General features: G+C 37.9%; 1 pseudogene across 1 annotated transcript in view; it reads left to right on the top strand.

The window, feature by feature from the left end:
• The first annotated feature begins 9,933 nt into the window (after nt 1-9,933).
• LOC309656840 (putative inactive 1-aminocyclopropane-1-carboxylate synthase-like protein 2 pseudogene) overlaps nt 9,934-18,716 on the top strand; it is a 35,188-nt pseudogene continuing 26,405 nt past the window's right edge. The window contains exon 1 of the transcript XR_014268333.1: nt 9,934-14,136. The product of XR_014268333.1 is annotated as a putative inactive 1-aminocyclopropane-1-carboxylate synthase-like protein 2 pseudogene (transcript). The remainder of the gene's footprint in view (nt 14,137-18,716) is intronic.

The raw sequence follows: 18,716 nt of genomic DNA, 5'->3' as shown, positions 1-18,716 counted from the left end.
CTATAATTGAATAAATATTTTATTTAAGTTAAGGATTTTTTTCCTTCTAAAAAACCTGCTTCTTGCAGTCACAGCTTATCTCCCTTTAGTCCATTTCTCGTGTCTTATTCGCAGATATTTTAAAATGTGATTTTTCTTAGAAATATAATTTTTCTTTCTCATTTTCCTTAGTCTTACCATGATAATTGGTCATAAACACCAAGGTCATGGTTTTCAATTATCCAGACTTAGACATCCATTTGATAAGCTTGTAAGATCATCAATTATATTGTCTATCTGCATATTTTAACATGACATAAATAGACCACATTCTGCAATGTTGTTGAATATATGTACCAATAAATACATGACTCATAGTAACTATTTGAAAGGGTAAGTGTACAGGAACTCAGGAAATTTGTATAGGTGGTCTCAATTGTTTCTGAGGGTCCATTTTCTAGGGACACTAAATCCAAATGTCTAGTGTCACAACTGCCCTAGCCTCGGTTTCCCTTCCCTTTCAAACAAAGCTTGAAACAGGGGCTTGTGTGTAGGTAATTCATTTAGGAAGAGACCCCAGGTAACAAGAATGGGGACTGAGGGAGTGTAACCTGGAAGGAGGGAAAGGAATGATTGGAGTAATTTATCAAATTGGTCATTACTGTAGCTACAGGGGCTCAATTCCAGCTTCTGGTGAGCTGTTTAGAAGGTACATGGACCATTGTCCTGTCAGACTTCACTTCAGAAACACAAGTTCAAAGACAGAATAATTAAGAATTTCAAGAGAGTTACAACAGGGGACTAAACTCAGGTCCTTCTGCATGCAGGACCATGCATAACTGCAGTGGTTACACGCTCATGAAGCTGGCCCTGCTTGTGATCTTTGAGATGTGGCACTAAAAGGCTGGAGATCGTTGTCTCAAGGCAAAGCAGAGACTGAAGTGTGAACGCAGGAGCTGGGGGGCTGAGGGGATTGTGAGGACATGAGCTCACAAGCTTTAGGAATGCACGGAAGTCCAGGGAAGCACTTATATGTACGCAGCTTAGAAATTGGCAATTCAGTGCAAACTCATCTAAATCTAATGGAGACGAGGTCCCAGCTGGCATTTGGGTTACACCTGTATTAGGACAGCTTTGGCTATATTACCTTTTGGAACAGCTTTAACACATTTGCAATTCACATAGAGTTTCTGATGAGAAACTCTTTTTTTTTTTTTAAATATTTATTTATTTATTTATTTTCTTATTAGTCAACCATTTTATACACATCAGTGTATACATGTCAATCCCAATCTCCCAATTCATCACACCACAACACCCACCCCCCGCTGCTTTCCCCCCTTGGTGTCCATACGTTTGTTCTCTACATCTGTCTCAATTTCTGCTCTGCAAAACGGTTCATCTGTACCATTTTCTTGGTTCCACATATACGCGTTAATATACGATATTTATTTTTCTCTTTCTGACTTACTTCACTCTGTATGACAGCCTCTAGATTCATCCATGTCTCTACAAATGACCCAATTTCGTTCCTTTTTATGGCTGAGTAATATTCCATTGTATATATGTACCATTTCTTCTATATCCATTCATCTGTTGATGGGCATTTAGGTTGCTTCCATGACCTGGCTATTGTAAATAGTGCTGCAATGAACATTGGGGTGCATGTGTCTTTGTGAATTATGGTTTTCTCTGGGTATATGCCTAGTAGTGGGATTGCTGGATTATATGGCAATTCTATTTTTAGTGCTTTAAGGAACCTCCATACTGTTCTCCATAGTGGCTGTATCAATTTACATTCCCAACAACAGTGCAAGAGGGTTCTCTTTTCTCCACACCCCCTCCAGCATTTGTTGTTTGTAGATATTCTGATGAAGCCCATTCTAACTGGTGTGAGGTGATACCACATTGTAGTTTTGATTTGCATTTCTCTAATAATTAGTGATGTTGAGCAGCTTTTCATACGCTTCTTGGCCATCTGTATGTCTTCTTTGGAGAAATGTCTATTTAGGTCTTCTGCCCATTTTTGGATGGGGTTGTTTGTTTTTTTAATATTGAGCTGCATGAGCTGTTTATATATTTTGGAGATTAATCCTTTGTCCGATGATTCATTTGCAAATATTTTCTCCCATTCTGAGGGTTGTTTTTTCATCTTGTTTATGGTTTCCTTTGCTGCGCAAAAGCTTTTAAGTTTCATTAGGCCCCATTTGTTTATTTTTGTTCTTATTTCCATTACTCTAGGAGGTGGATCAAAAAATATCTTACTGTGATTCATGTCAAAGAGTGTTCTTCCTATGTTTTCCTCTGAGAGTTTTATAGTGCCCAGTCTTACATTTAGGTCTCTAATCCATTTGGAGTTTATTTTTGTGTATGGTGTTAGGGAGCGTTCTAATTTCATTCTTTTACAGGTAACTGTCCAGTTTTCCCAGCACCACTTATTGAAAAGACTGTCTTTTCTCCATTGTATATCCTTGCCTCCTTTGTCATAGATTAGCTGACCATAGATGCGTGGGTTTATCTCTTGGTTTTCTATCCTGTTCCATAGAACTATATTTCTGTTTTTGTGCCAGTACCATGTTGTCTTGATGACTGTAGCTTTGTAGTATAGTCTGAAGGGGTCTTTTGTATGTCCATACAAATTGTAAGATTTTTTGTTCTAGTTCTGTAAAAAATGCCATTGGTAATTTGATAGGAATTGCATTGAATCTGTAGATTGCTTTGGGGAGTAGAGTCATTTTCACAATATTGATTCTTCCAATCCAAGAACATGGTATATCTCTCCATCTGTTGGTATCATTTTTAATTTCTTTCATCACTGTCTTATAGTTTTCTGCATACCGGTCTTTTGTCTCCCTAGGTAGGTTTATTCCTAGGTATTTTATTATTTTTGTTGCAATGGTAAATGGGAGTGTTTCCTTAATTTCTCTTTTAGATTTTTCATCATTAGTGTATAGGAATGCAAGAGATTTCTGTGCATTAATTTAGTATCCTGCAACTTTACCAAATTCATTGATTAGCTCTAGTAGTTTTCTGGTGGCATCTTTAGGATTTTCTATGTATAGTATCATGTCATCTGCAAACAGTGACAGTTTTACATCTTTTCCAATTTGTATTCCTTTTATTTCTTTTTCTTCTCTGATTGTCGTGGCTAGGACTTCCAAAACTATGTTGAATAATAGTGGTGAGAGTGGACATCCTTGTCTTGTCCCTGATCTTAGAGGAAATGTTTTCAGTTTTTCACCATTGAGAATGATGTTTGCTGTGGGTTTGTCATACATAGCCTTTATTATGTTGAAGTAGGTTCCCTCTATGTCCACTTTCTGGAGAGTTTTTATCATAAATGGGTGTTCAATTTTGTCAAAAGCTTTTCCTGCATCTATTGAGACCATCATATGGTTTTTATTCTTCAATTTGTTAATATGGTGTATCACATTGATTGATTTGCGTATACTGAAGAATCCTTGCATCACTGGGATAAATCCCACTTGATCATGGTGTATGATCCTTTTAATGTGTTGTTGGATTCTGTTTGCTAGTATTTTGTTGAGGATTTTGGCATGTATATTCATGAGCGATATTGGTCTGTAATTTTCTTTTTTTGTCGTATCTTTGTCTGGTTTTGGTATCAGGGTGATGGTGGCCTCATAGAATGAGTTTGGGAGTTTTCCATCCTCTGCAATTTTTTGGAAGGGTTTGAGAAGGATGGGTGTTAACTCTTCTCTAAATGTTTGATAGAATTCACCTGTGAAGCCATCTGGTCTTGGACTTTGTTTGTTGGAAGATTTTTAATCACAGTTTCAATTTCATTACTTGTGATTGGTCTGTTCATATTTTCTATTTCTTCCTGGTTCAGCCTTGGAAGGTTATACCTTTCTAAGAATTTGTCCATTTCTTCCAGGTTCTGCATTTTATTGGCATAGAGTTGCTTGTAGTAGTCTCTTAGGATGCTTTGTATTTCTGCAGTGTCTGTTGTAACTTCTCCTTTTTCATTTCTAGTTTTATTGATTTGAGTCCTATCCCTCTTTTTCTTGATGAGTCTGGCTAATGGTTTATCAATTTTGTTTATCTTCTCAAAGAACCAGCTTTTAGTTTTATTGATCTTTGCTATTGTTTTCTTTGTTTCTATTTCATTTAGTTCTGCTCTGATCTTTATGATTTCTTTCCTTCTGCTAACTTTGGGTTTTGTTTGTTCTTCTTTCTCTAGTTCCTTTAGGTGTAACGTTAGATTGTTTATTTGGGATTTTTCTTGTTTCTTGAGGTAGGCTTCTATAGCTATAAACTTCCCTCTTAGAACTGCTTTTGCTGCATCCCATAGGTTTTGGATCATCGTGTTTTCATTGTCATTTGTCTCTAGGTATTTTTTGATTTCCTCTTTGATTTCTTCAGTGATCTCTTGGTTATTTAGTAACATATTGTTTAGCCTCCATGTGTTCGTGTTTTTTACGTTTCTTTCCCTGTAATTGATTACTAATCTCATAGCATTGCAGTTTGAAAAGATGCTTGATATGATTTCAATTTTCTTAAATTTACTGAGGCTTGATTTGTGACCCAAGATGTGATCTATCCTGGAGAATGTTCTGTGCGCACTTGAGAAGAAAGTGTAATCTGCTGTTTTTGGATGGAATGTCCTATATATATCAATCAAATCTCTCTGGTCTATTGTGTCATTTAAAGCTTGTGTTTCCTTATTAATTTTCTGTTTGGATGATCCGTCCATTGGTGCAACTGAGGTGTTAAAGTCCCCCACTATTATTGTGTTACTGTCGATTTCCTCTTTTATAGCTGTTAGCAGTTGCCTTATGTATTGATGTGCTCCTATGTTGGGTGCATATATATTTAGAATTGTTATATCTTCTTCTTGGATTGATCCCTTGATCATTATGTAGTGTCCTTCCTTGTCTCTTGTAACATTCTTTATTTTAAAGTCTATTTTATCTGACATGAGTATTGCTACTCCAGCTTTCTTTTGATTTCCATTTGCATGGAATACCTTTTTCCATCCCCTCACTTTCAGTCTGTATGTGTCCCTAGGTCTGAAGTGGGTCCCTTGGAGACAGCATATATATGGGTCTTGTTTTTGTATCCATTCAGCGAGCCTGTGTCTTTTGGTTGGAGCATTTAGTCCATTCACATTTAAGGTAATTATTGATATATGTCTTCCTATTACCATTTTCTTAATTGTTTTGGGTTTGTTTTTGTAGGTCCTTTTCTCCTCTTGTGTTTCCCACTTAGAGAAGTTCCTTTAGCATTTGTTGTAGAACTGGTCTGGTGGTGCTGAATTCTCTTAGCTTTTGGTTGTCTGTAAAGCTTTTGATTTTTCCATCGAATCTGAATGAGATCCTTGCTGGGTAGAGTAATCTTGGTTGTAGGCTCTTCCTTTTCATCACTTTAAGTATATCATGCCACTCACTTCTTGCTTGTAGAGTTTCTGCTGAGAAATCAGCTGTTGACCTTATGGGAGTTCCCTTGTATGTTATTTGTTGTTTTTCCCTTGCTGCTTTCAATAATTTTTCTTTGTCTTTAATTTTTGCCAATTTGATTACTATGTGCCTCGGCGTGTTTCTCCTTGGCTTTATCCTGTATGGGACTCTCTGCACTTCCTGGACTTGGGTGGCTATTTCCTTTCCCATGTTAGGCAAGTTTTCTACTATAATCTCTTCCCGGGTCCTTTCTCTTTATCTTCTCCTTCTGGGACCCCTATAATGAGAATGTTGTTGCATTTAATGTTGTCCCAGAGGTCTCTTAGGCTGTCTTCATTTCTTTTCATTCTTTTTTCTTTATTCTCTTCCACAGCAGTGAATTGCACCTGTCTTCCAGGTCACTTATCCGTTCTTCTGCCTCAGTTATTCTGCTATTGATTCCTTCTAGTGTAGATTTCATTTCAGTTATTGTTTTGTTCATCTCTGTTTGTTTGTTCTTTAATTCTTCTAGGTCTTTGTTAAATATTTCTTGCATCTTCTCAATCTTTGCCTCCATTCTTTTTCTGAGGTCTTGGATCATCTTCCCTATCATTATTCTGAATTCTTTTTCTGGAAGGTTGCCTCTCTCCATTTCATTTAGTCGTTTTTCTGGGGTTTTATCTTGTTCCTTCAGCTGGTACATTGGCTTCTGCCTTTTCATCTTGTCTATCTTTCTGTGAATGTGTTTTTTGTTCCACAGGCTGCAGGATTGTAGTTCTTCTTGCTTCTGCTGTCTGCCCTCTGGTGGATGAGGCTATCTAAGAGGCTTGTGGAAGTTTCTGATGGGAGGCACTGGTGGTGGGTAGAGCTGACTGTTGCTCTCTGATGAGAAACTCTTGAGTCTTTGTCACATTTGCTATTCATCTTCTCTGTTCATCTTTTATTAGTATTGTCTTAGTCAGATCAGGCTGCCATAACAAAGTACCATAGTCTAAGTGGCTTTAAATAACAGAAATTTAATTCTCACAGTTCTAGAGGCTGAGAAGTCTAAGATCAAGGTGCCAGCTGATTTGGTTACTGGTGAGAACTCTCTTCCTGATTTACAGATGGCCACCTTCTTGGTATATCATCATATGGCCTTTCCTCCATGCATACTAATGGGAAGAGAGACAGATAGAGAGATAGAGATAGAGATGGAGAGAGAGGCACTCTTTTCCTCTTTTTATAAGGCCTCCAATCCCATTCTATTAAGAGCTCACCCTTATAATCTCATTTTAACCATAATTACCTCCTAAAAGCCCTATCTCCAAATACAATCATAAAGGTGGGGGGGTATGGGTAGGGCTTCAATATATAATTTTTTTTTTGGCAGGGGACACAATTCAGTCTATAGCAAGTATAAACTTTAAAATCCTAAGTGACGGATTTCATATTTATCAATATTCAACTTGATATAGTTTTATTTTGCCCATCTTTCTAACTGTCTGTAATACTTTGAGCTTTTATTCTGTGGAGTAGATACTTATATAGGTGTATTGCCATCTCATGTCCCTACACTTTTGGGAAACTCTTCACATGGAAAACTGGATGGACCTCACCCCTCCCCCAAATATACCAATATGCTAATGAGAATAAAGGGTTCTTTCATTTCTCAAGATTTACCTCATTGAAAGGCAGTTTGGGATGTAATAGTAATATTTTTCTGTATCAGAAGAAGTGTCTATACAGCAGAAAAGCTGGTTCTGCTTTCATCTGTTCTAAGGAGTTGACACTGGGAATCTGGCATTCACTTCTGGATGCTACACTTAGGAGGGACACTGGGATGTCCAGCAGGGATGGTGAATGTCTTCAGGAGCATGGTCTAAGAGGAACAGTTGAAATTCTTAGTAGAAAAGAAAATGGGGAGACATGTATCTGATTTTAAATGTTTAAAGGCTTATCATATGAAAGAGGGATTAGGGTCCTCCTGAGTGCCCTCATAAAACAGAGCTAGTATTAATGGATAGATGTGAGAAGAAGGCAAATTAGTTTATGAGGAAAAACCTTTAAACAGCCAGAGCTGTGCAAAAAAGGGTGGCGACGGGGAGGTTCTCTGAATCATGACATAGGAAGCTTTTCTTTATTGACAGTATTGAATCAGGGGAAGAGTATTTTATACCAGGGTCATTGTCCAAGACTGAATTTGTCCTAGGGCAATGGAATTGTGTGTAAATAGCAGGGAATGGTTCTTAAATTGTGAAACACCATTTGTTGCTCTGAGAAGGCTGATTTTCTGTTATTAGGTGCTGTGTCAAGGAATGCATAGTGTCTGTATTAATTTACTAGGTATGCCATAACAAAGTACTTAAAACTAGGTGGTATCAAACAACAGAAATTTGTTGTCTCAAAGTTCTACAGGCTAGAAATTTGAAATCCAGGTGTTGGCAGGGCCAGACTCCCTCTGAAACTTATAGGGGAGAATCTTGCCTTTGCTTTTCCTAGCTTCTGAGGATTGCCATCAACTCTTGGCATTCTTTGGCTTGCAGCTTTGTAGCTCCAATCTTTGCCTCTGTTGTCACATGGCATTCCTCTTCTCATAAAGATACCAATAATGTTTGATTAGGGCTCACTCTAATGATTTCAACTTAACAACATCTACTAACACCCTATTTCTAAATAAGGTCACATTGACAGGTACCAGGGCTTACGACTTCAACATATCCTTTTGGAGGACACAATTTAACCCTTAACGGCATCCCCAGGAGGCTGATATACTGTGCTTTCATACTGGCTCTGTCCCTGCCATGCTCAATTTCCTAAGCAAGTCAGTTTACCTCTTGGCACTTCAGTTATGCTTCTGTAAAATGAGAGCAGTAACTTTCTCTGGCCAGACATAGAGAAAGAACATGTGGACACAGTGGGGAAAAGGGAGGGTGGGACGAATTGGGAGAGTAGCGTTGACATATATACACTACCATGTGTAAAATAGATAGCTAGTGGGAAGCTGCTGCATAGCGCAGGGAGCTCAGCTCAGTGCTCTGTGATGACCTAGAGGGGTGGGATGGAGCTGGTGGGAGGGAGGCTTAAGAGGGAGGGGATATATATATATATATATATATATATATATATATATACATATAGCTGATTTACTTTGTTGTACAGCAGAAACTAACACAACATTGTAAAGCAATTATACTCCAATAAAAAAAATAAATGAATAAATAATATAATAAAAAAATAACTTTCTCTGGCCAACTGACAAGGTCTGATGTGACTACGTAAAGTGTTCACACATGGTCATGTGATCTCAGAAGCCCTCATATATAGATATGTTTATTGTAACCCTCTCAATATAGGTGCATCTCCAAATGATAACCTTTTTTCATTTGAGCATAATTAAAGCATGAAGTGCTTAATCTCTAACAGGTATAAAAAATCTCACAGACACTAACTACAAAAGGCCAAAAGGCAGGGTCTGCAATAAGAACTTGAGAAACAGCACAGCTTTATTTCATTTTGGAAGTCTGAGAGAATGAACTAACTTAATCAACACAATCTACCCAGTCCACATGAGGAAGAGGAAAACACAAGAGATCTGTTTTAGGATTTATTCTAAGATTTATGATCTAATTTTTCACCATGACAGTCACTTTGTTCCCACAACATCCTATTCAAAGACTTTCTGGTGACCTAAATCTGTCATTTTCTTTTAAAAGCCCCTGTTTTCCATCCTGTCCTTGATTTCCAGCTGTTCTTTGTGTCGATTGCCATGAGTGATAATTTGGGGAGGCATGCAACATGTTTGCAAGCAAAGGGAATGAATGGTCTGGCATTTGAGGAAGGACTAAAAAAGACATTTCAGTCTGGAAATTGGCAAGCTGGAAGAATATGTTCTCAACAGCTTAAAGTAATGGATATGGACTGAAAATGGCAAAAACAATCTTGAAAAAGAAGAACAAAGTTAAAGGACTCATACTTCCTGGTTTGAAAACTTATTACAAAGCTACAGTAATCAAGACAGTGTGGTAGTGGCATAAGAATAGACATATAGATCAATGGAATAGGATTGAGAGTCCAGAAGTAAACTCTTACATTCATGACAAATTTATTTCCAACAAATGTGCTAAGATAATTCAATGGAAGAAAGAATAATCCTTTTAACAAATGGTACTGGGACAGTGGAATATCCACATGTAAAAGAGTGAAATTGGACATCTACCTCGCACCATACACAAAAATGAACTCAAAATGGATCATAGACTTAAACGTAAGAACTACACCTAGAAAACTCTTGGAAGAAAACATGGGAGTAAACCTTAGTGACCTTAATTTAGGCAATGGTTTCTTTGATATCATACCAAAAGCAAAGAAATAGCAGAAAAAAATAGCTAAATTGGACTTCAACCAAATTAAAACTTTTTGTGCTGTAAATGATACAGTCAAGAAAATAAAAAGACAACCCACAAAATGGGAGAAGATATTTGCAAATCGTATGTCTGATAAGAGATTTGTATCCAGAATATATAAAGAACCCTGACAACCCAATACTATAAGGACAAACAGCTCAATTAAAAAGTAGGAAAAGAATATTGAACATACCTTTATCCTAAGAAAATATACAAATGGCCAATGTGCACATGAAAAGATGCCCAACATCATTAGTCAGTAGGGAAATGTCAGGCAAAACTACAGTGAAATACCTATAACTTCAAACTAACTAGGATGATTATAATAAAAAAGGTGGATAAGCAAGCTTAGTGAGAGGAGAGTGTTGGAGAGGTCTCTGAGCCCTGACGTTCCAGGATGATTTCATCAGGCATAAGGATCTTAGACCAGAGAAAGATGAGTGGAAACAGAGGCAAAAGTTTTAGCCAGCCTGTGGAGGCCAGTGCAAATACCCAGAGTATGAATCACTGATCAGACACTCTCCACGTGCCTTGTGGCTTGATGAGGAGCCAGGGCCTCAGAAACCAGAACATTCTTAGCCAATTGATGGAGATGATGGTGCATTTGCTATAGATCACTGAAGAACATATCATGCAGCTGATGACCAAGCACATGCAGCAGGACCTGGTGCTGGAAGAGCAGAGGTACAATCAGGCCAGCCAGGAGCAGGAAGCCCTCCTGGGCCACTTAATATGCCAACTGGTCTACCTCCTGTAGTCTGGGGCCATGGGTGGCCTGGGATTCCAACTGTCTTGCCCTTCCCAGGACTCTAGGCGTGAAGTCAGAGGTGGGCAGTGGGCCCATCATCCAGGCAGTCTGACCAGCTAGTTCATCAACGGAGTGATTTTGAAGCTGCATTTGCCAGCCATGACCTATCCAACTGTGGGATTGACATCTCTGCCTTGTACCATTCCAGCTTCTAGGGCTACAAGAACTGCCATGGAGACAAATACCATGAGGACAAGAACACTTAGGGTTTCATTAATCTTGGTACCAGTGAGAATAAGCTGTGCATTGATCTGATTACTGAAATCTTGAATCAGAGTACCATGAACTGCATTGAGGATATCCTGCTGCAATACCCTGATTAGAGAGGGCAACCATCCCTGTGGGAAGAAGTGGGCTCGTTCCTGACCTACTACTGCAAGACACCTGCCCACCTGGATCCAGAAAACTTGCTTGTTCTAAATGGCTGCCACTCTGTCTTCTCCACGCTGGCCATGGTTCTGTGTGATTCAGGCGAGGCCTTTCTGACCCCTCACCACCTTCTATGGTGGCTTCCTCTTCAGCTCCCACCGGTATGTGAAAGTTGAGCTTGCCCACCCGGACAGTGAGATCACTGATGTGAACATCCATCCTTTTCAGCTCATGTGTAGAAGGTGGAGCAAGCCCCACTCGAGGCTATGCTTAAGGGCAGGGAGGTCAGAGACCTTGTGTTAATTAACCCTCAGAATCCTCTGGGTGACCTCTACTCCTGGGGCCCACTGAAGGAATACCTGGAACTTGCCAAGAGGTGCAACCTACGTGTCATTATAGATGAGATTTACATGCTATCTGTGTTGGATGACTACATTATATTTCACAGTGTTCTGGGCATGGAAAGTTCGCCTGGTTTCAACAGGGCCCATGTGATCTGAAGCACCAGTAAGGATTTTATCATTTTTGGCTTCTGCTTTGGCACTCTGTAGACCCACAACAAGGAGGTGGGCTCTGCCGCGAGCCCCTCTGGCTGCCTCTGCAGCGTTTCTGGCATCACCCAGCACAAACTGTGTTGGCAGCTCCAGGACAGAGAACAGATTGACAAGGTGTATCCACCTGCTAACCCTCACAGGTACATCATTAACAAGTTGAAGGCATTGAAGATCCCCTTTCTCAACTGTGGCTCTGGCCCCTATATCTGGGTCAACTTGGAAAACTTCCTGGACCTGTGTGCATTTGAGGAAGACCTGCTCCTCCAATGCTGCTTCCTGAACAACAAGCTGATATTGTCCCGTGGTGAGACCTACAAGTATAAGAAGCCTGGAATTTTCCACCTAGTCATGGTGGATAAGCTCATCAGGCTAAAACACACTTCCCGCATCAGTTCTATCAGGTGCTGGTGAAGCAGAAGCAGGATTTGATAGCGAAGCAGCAGGAGAATGCGCAGAGGGAGTGAGCGCTCTGCCCTCCGGTCAGTCAGTCCAGCCAGTCACAATGCTCAGGGGGCCCTGCTATCAGCCTCTGGTCCAGAAGGCTGGGGCACTGAGCTGGTGTTGTGACTGAGGAAACAACGGGCTCCTCCAGCAATGGGTTCATGTGACGCAGTCATCAACCTCCTTCAGCTGAGCATGTGTAATTTTTGGAAGCTTTGCATTGTTTTAGTCTCTGCTGGCCATTGTGTGTGCAAAACATTTTTATGGGGTTGGGGTCAGAAAGCCTACAGGAATAAAGGGAACTCCCTGGGGCCCTATTTAGATGGGTGTATTTTTGTATTTGATGTCCTCTAAATTCTATATTCTCTTAAATTCCGGGCCTGTTCTATTTCTTGTTGATATTTTTCATAATCACCTTTGGGAGCTAGATGATTTTTTTGTCCTTCAAAAATTCTAAAGCAGGTTGAATGTGAAGAATAATGTCAGAGGCAGGCCAGAAAGGAAGGGAAAAAACGATCCCTAACTGATGGAGCACATTCCAGGCGTTGGAGGCACTGTCCCATAGGATCCTGACAAGATCACACCATCCTTACCCATGAATGACTGAATGGCAGGACGGGGAGAGAATTCCAGAAGTTCCTGCTTCCGAATATCAGTTCTTTCCATTCTTGCCTTTTCAAAAGACTTTTAAAATGAATCTCTGTGACAAGCCTGGGGTCTTCCATTTCTATCTCTAGTGTTTTCAACTGTTCTAATCACACCACTTGTGAGTTTCTCTGCAAAGCTTTTGCATATCTGAGCTTCAGGCTGAGCACTGATGCTGTGAGATGGGTGGGGCAGGGACCACCACCATTATATAGTTGATGAAAGGGCGTTTAGCACCAACTGGTGACTTTGGTCAATCACTTCGGTTTGTGGCCATCTTCCCTCTCTTGAGTCTAGGTTTGGTGGTTCTTGTTCTTCAATGACAATTTTCCTTTAAAAACATCAACAAAAAGCAGCATACCAACGAATCCCATTTTGAAGGTTTTTTTTTTTTTTTTAATACCACAGAGTGTTCTTTAGAAATCGACTACAGCTAATAAAAACATAAAGGGAATTCATTGGAAAGATGAAGGAGCTATTGTGACCAGAGATGCTCTTGGGATCTCTGTTAACAGCAGCTAATAGACAGTCTCACCAGGGAACCGTCCCTGGGATGGAAGCGTGGTGCCTTCCATGGAAGGGATAGGCTGTTTCTCTCTTCTGTTCCATAGATTCAAGTAAGAGAGTGGAGAAAAAGAACATTTTCACATCTACAAGCATCTCCCTCCATTATTTAGGTCTTTAATTTCTCTCAGCAACGTTTTTCTAGATTTCAGTGTAAAAATCTTACATACATTTTGTTAAATTTATCACTATATTATGCTTTTCATGGTATTTTAAAAGTATTGTTTATTAATTCATTTTCTAATTATTTGTTGCTAGTATATTGAAATAACTGATGTTAGTATATTGTATCTTGTATCTATCAAGAACGTTGAAGGCTCTGAGATTTTACCCTACTTGCAAACTAACGGGTTTCACGAATGCTGACAGACGGCATGAGAAGCCTGGGTCAGAGACAAATGACAACTTATTACTGACAGTAATAGCAGTAATCAGAGTATGACTTTTGCTTTGGTTCCCCAAGCTCTGCTTTCTACAGGGCAAAATGTGGAGGACCAAGTGATGCCTGCATAGGCAGTGGGGTGTGCTGCAGGAGAAGAGACCCACACGTAGGGAACCTGATTCTTTTATAATCAGCAGTAAGCCTGCCTGAACTTTAGCCCTGAGGGAGGCATTATTTTTACTATGCTGAATAATTATAGTCATAATTTTAGTTCAACAATCCTTGTTTTACAGGTAAGGATACTGAGCCGAGGGAGGAAATCCAAGCGTTTACATCCATTTCTTTTCTTCTTTTTATCCCCATGGTGCTTATTCTTGGTCAGTCTATTACCTCTTGTCTAGTTTATTGTCAAAGATTCCCATATTTTATGCCAATCTTCCTAAAGTTCTTCTTTGATTATTTGTTAGTTACTTAATTAGTTAAGATGTTATTAATTCTTTAATAAATACATGTTGAACATTCTGTTTGTTTCACCCATGTTCCAGGCTCTGAAGTAAACATGACAGAGTTGTGCTGCTCATGCTGCATGAAGTTTATTTTTCATCTTCTGGTAAGGGAGACAGATGATAAATAAACAACAAAATGTATGCATCTCTGTGTGAGAAGGAAGTATGTCAGGTAATGCTATGAAGAAAGCTAAAGCAAAGTATAAAAGTATAGAATGGTGGTGTGGAAGGTGCTATTTTTGATTTATCCCTACTTGAGGGGCATAGTTAGCAGGTACAACAGTGAGGTGAGGGACCCAGGTAAGCAAAGATCTGAGGGGAAAGCACGGCAGTAATGATGTACCAACCAACAAGTGCAAAGGCCCTGAGGCAGGAAAACCTTGATGTATTTGACAAAGAGCAAGAAGGTCAGTGTGGCTGGAACAGAGCAAATCTGGTGACGATTGGTAGGAGATAAAGTCAGAAAACATACAGAACGGCCAGGTCATCAGAGTCCCATGCCCCAACCTGTTCAAATGTCTCCATATATTTCAATGAACAAAATTCAGACTCCTTGATTGGGTAACCAAGGCTCCCCACTGCCTTTTTTTTTTTTTTAACCTTTTCCAACTTTACTTTCCTAGCCCCCTAACATGAATTATTCACATCAGCCTAGCTAGTGTATTCATTAGACCCCAAGTTACTTTTCATAGCTCTGCTACTAGAACTTTTTTCCACTATACAACCTCTGACTATTGAAATTGGCAAGATAGGTCTAGTTCAAAAGTCCTGCTTGTCAGTGCCATGCATGAAGTTATAGCTCCACGTTAGACTTTATGTGTGTGTGTGCATTTTGTCTTTTCTATAGTGCATTCCAAGCTCCTAGAGACTTGCTCATAGCAGCTTTGTATCTCATTTATATCTGGTGTGGAGCCTTATAGCTATTAAAATATGATTTAAAGGTTTTTTGATTAAAGAACCATATGTTTATAACTTTGGAAGACAAAAAGATTGCAAAGTTGCATCCTTTCATCTGAAGGATAAAATAGGGGAATGATAGAAACATACATTATAATTTATTTCTAGATTGTTAGTTAGCTGTTATTGAGTAAATACTTATATGAATGAGAAAATCTCATAGAGGAATGATCTAGGTTTTTCCCAAGTGTGGTAAATTCTCACATCCTTAAACAAAAAATACTTTTTAATTGCTTTTCATCTGGAGAATAGATTGTGTAAACTAATCCATCACTTATGAATCTCCCATTGTAAATAATGAAACTATAAAATTGTAGATGATATACATTAAAATAATAATGTATTTATTATAATAATTTATAATAATAATATAATTAATATAATAATATAATATAATTTGTTATAATAATAATAAACTCTTAAAATAACATACATTCCTTTTAAGAGTTCCAATACTCTCAGAAGATTTTATCAGCAGTATCATTGACCAGGAAATTGTACAGTTTGTTTCAAATACATTTAGGAAACTGGAATCAATTTTTTCTCAAGGCTTTTACAAACTCATCTTTCAAGACCTGCTATAATTTTGATGTCTCAAAGTAATACAAGCAACTTTGTGCCCAGTTTGTCTCTTTTTTTTCTCTTTTTCTTGTTCTTATTCCTTTTTGTTTCCTTCCAAATTGTGAGTTTTCTTTGTTGTTTTATTAAAAGCATGCATACTGGGCTTCCCTGGTGGCGCAGTGGTTGAGAATCTGCCTGCTAATGCAGGAGACACGGGTTCGAGCCCTGGTCTGGGAAGATCCCACATGCCACGGAGCAGCTGGGCCCGTGAGCCACAACTACTGAGCCTGCGCGTCTGGAGCCTGTGCCCCGCAACGGGAGGGGCCTCGATAGTGAAAGGCCCGCGCACCGCGATGAAGAGCGGTCCCCGCACCGCGATGAAGAGTGGCCCCCACTTGCCGCAACTAGAGAAAGCCCTCGCACGAACCGAAGACCCAGCACAGCCAAAAATAAATAAAAATAAAAGTAGCTATAAAAAAAAAAAAAAAAAAAAAAAGCATGCATACTAATTTTAAAGATCAAATACTATGGAATATATATAACCAAAAATATCATTCACATAAAAATATTATTAGCATTTTAATTTAATATTCTTTAATCTGTATCTCTATTTCACTTAGTATTATTGAATGGATATCAATAAATATAGACCTATATCTTTATTTTAATTACCTCACAATATTTCTTTGCATGTTTGTATATACTTAGTTCCCACTTATTTCTAAGGATCATATTTCTGGTTTCAGAAGGAATGCATTATCTTCCACTGAAATAATGGAAGAATTATTGTTATGAAATAATGATTCCATGAAATAATTTTACAAGCAATGTTGAACATTTAAGGATGCTTTAATATTTTGTAGTGACATCAATTTTTCAATAGAAAATATTTGGCCAAGCGTGACATAGACAACATACATTTGAGCTTGGGTGACTTTCTAGAGGTGATTTAAAGGCTATGTGATAAAGTTATTTTTACCCTAGCTCATTGGTTCTTAATCCTGGCTGCATATTATACTCATGCCATGAACTTTTAAAAAATATTGACACCCAGACCACCTCCCAAACCAATGAGATTAAATCTTTGGATGAAACCAGGGCTTCTACTGGTTCTAGAAGCTTCTAGGTGAATATGAAGAGAGAGGGTTGAGAACCACTGAGACTATTTCTAAAATAATTTGTGCAGAATTTATACCACAAGCTTAATTAAAAAATTGTGTCTTTTTAATTTTGAGGAGAATGGAAGTTTATCTTAAAATCGGGGAAATGTGTATACATATAGAGTTTGTTCATTCTAGTTTGTAGAATCTCTTTTTGTGTATGCAACTTACTCCTAGATATTCTATGAGAATCAAAATTAAAGCTACTGGATGGTTTGAAAAGAATATCTTATGGCTACTTATCTTTCTACTGAGTACATGCCACAGTGGTTACCTTGAAAGCTCAAAGCTCCTGGAAAAACATTAGTTTGTGAAAGTTTTATTCTAAGTGGAACATTTTGATAATGCAGCATTTTGGATTAGCTGAATTGAAGTATATATGGCTTCCTTTGAAAGAGGACAAAATGTAAGAAGGGGGAGGAAAACAGGAAAGGTGAGAGGGAGTTTACTGTCACTTTAAGTGACGGAACTGAATTTTGATATGAATGATGCCTCAAGGCCGTAGGGGTAGGTAGGGACAATATCTTACTTTTCATTTCACCAGCTACAGAAATAAATGGAACTTTGTCTACTTGCACAAACTTCAAAGCACGAAAACCTAAAAGCATCCAATAAAGGTGGTTTTCATTGAAATAAATGTTTCAATGAAACATTGACAAATGATAGGCAAAAATATCTCATGAAAACACTGATTTTTTTTTTTTTTGGTGTTTCTCTTTCTTGTATTTTTTAAAAAAAATTACACATAAAATGATGGTAGAGTAATGGCTAAAGGGCAACTCTGAACAAATGGAAAACTTCTGTCTTCGAATTAACGTTATCTCAATTCTCAAATACCAGGAGCGTTTGCATTTTGAATAGAATTTTAAGACATACTGTCATGAAAGAAAAGTAATGAAAACATATTTGCTGCTGTTAAGAGTTTGTAAAACAGGCTAAGATGCAGGAAATAAATCAATATAACTGGATTTTTTCACCCAATTATTACTGTGTAGGTGTGGTTTTTTGAATCTAAGATTATTATAGAATACACCTCTCACAAAATAATTCAGGGGTGGTTTTTGTTTGTGTTTCTTTAAAATTGCAGAAGCAGTTATAACAAATTGGAATAAATTATTTGATGCCATTTAATGATAAGTGTACTTTGCAAGTTTTGTTTTTGAATTGTTTGTGTTTAAGTCCGTAAAGAACCCACATTACTGTTATAGCATACTTTATTGTTGTAGCAAATATTCACTGATCAGGACTGACTATTTAATAGTAGGCAGTCCTATAATTTCATGTGAAAATTATGTGGAAAAAAATAAACAGGATAACTCAGACAACTGTGGAGGTTTTCAATATCTAGAAATTTGACGATATGTAGATAAAATGGTCAGATAATTATTCCAATATTTTAAAATGTTGGGATAATCTTTAGGTATAAAATTATACTTCCTCTTCTCCATAAATTAAATGATCTTTCATTTAAAGAGATGGCTTTAGATAACAGCACTTCACAGATAAAAGGGTTTTGTAAAAGCTCTTGAAATTCAGACAATTAACACTCCTGGAGCACTGCGTTCACAAAATGATTTAGAAAACTATCAAAAATAGAAGAGATAAATGAAAAGTTTTAAATGAGCAGAATTTCCAAATTGATCACTAGAATCAATCAGAGTTTAAGTCATTTTTCCTGGGAATGATTTAGGGCAAATAGGTATGAGATGGTGGGACTGGACCAAAAAATGTTCTTCTCTTTTTTTTCCTTCCAGTTTTATTGAGATATAATTGAAATACTGTATAAGTTTAAGCACTATATAAGTTTAAAGTGTACAGCATAATACTTTTACTCAGATATATCATGAAATGATTACCACAATAAGTTTCATGAACATCCATAATCTCAAATAGATACAAAATAAAAGAAAAATATTTTTCCTTGTGATGAGAACTCTTAGGATTTACTCTTTTAACAACTTTCATATATAACTTACAGCCTTGTTAATTATATTTATCATGTTGTA

This window comes from Balaenoptera physalus (genome assembly GCF_965194825.1).
Source record: "Balaenoptera physalus genome assembly, chromosome: 3".
Classification (NCBI taxonomy): domain Eukaryota; kingdom Metazoa; phylum Chordata; class Mammalia; order Artiodactyla; family Balaenopteridae; genus Balaenoptera; species Balaenoptera physalus.
Note: the sequence above shows the minus strand (reverse complement) of the source record. Positions and strands in the feature narration are given on the sequence as shown.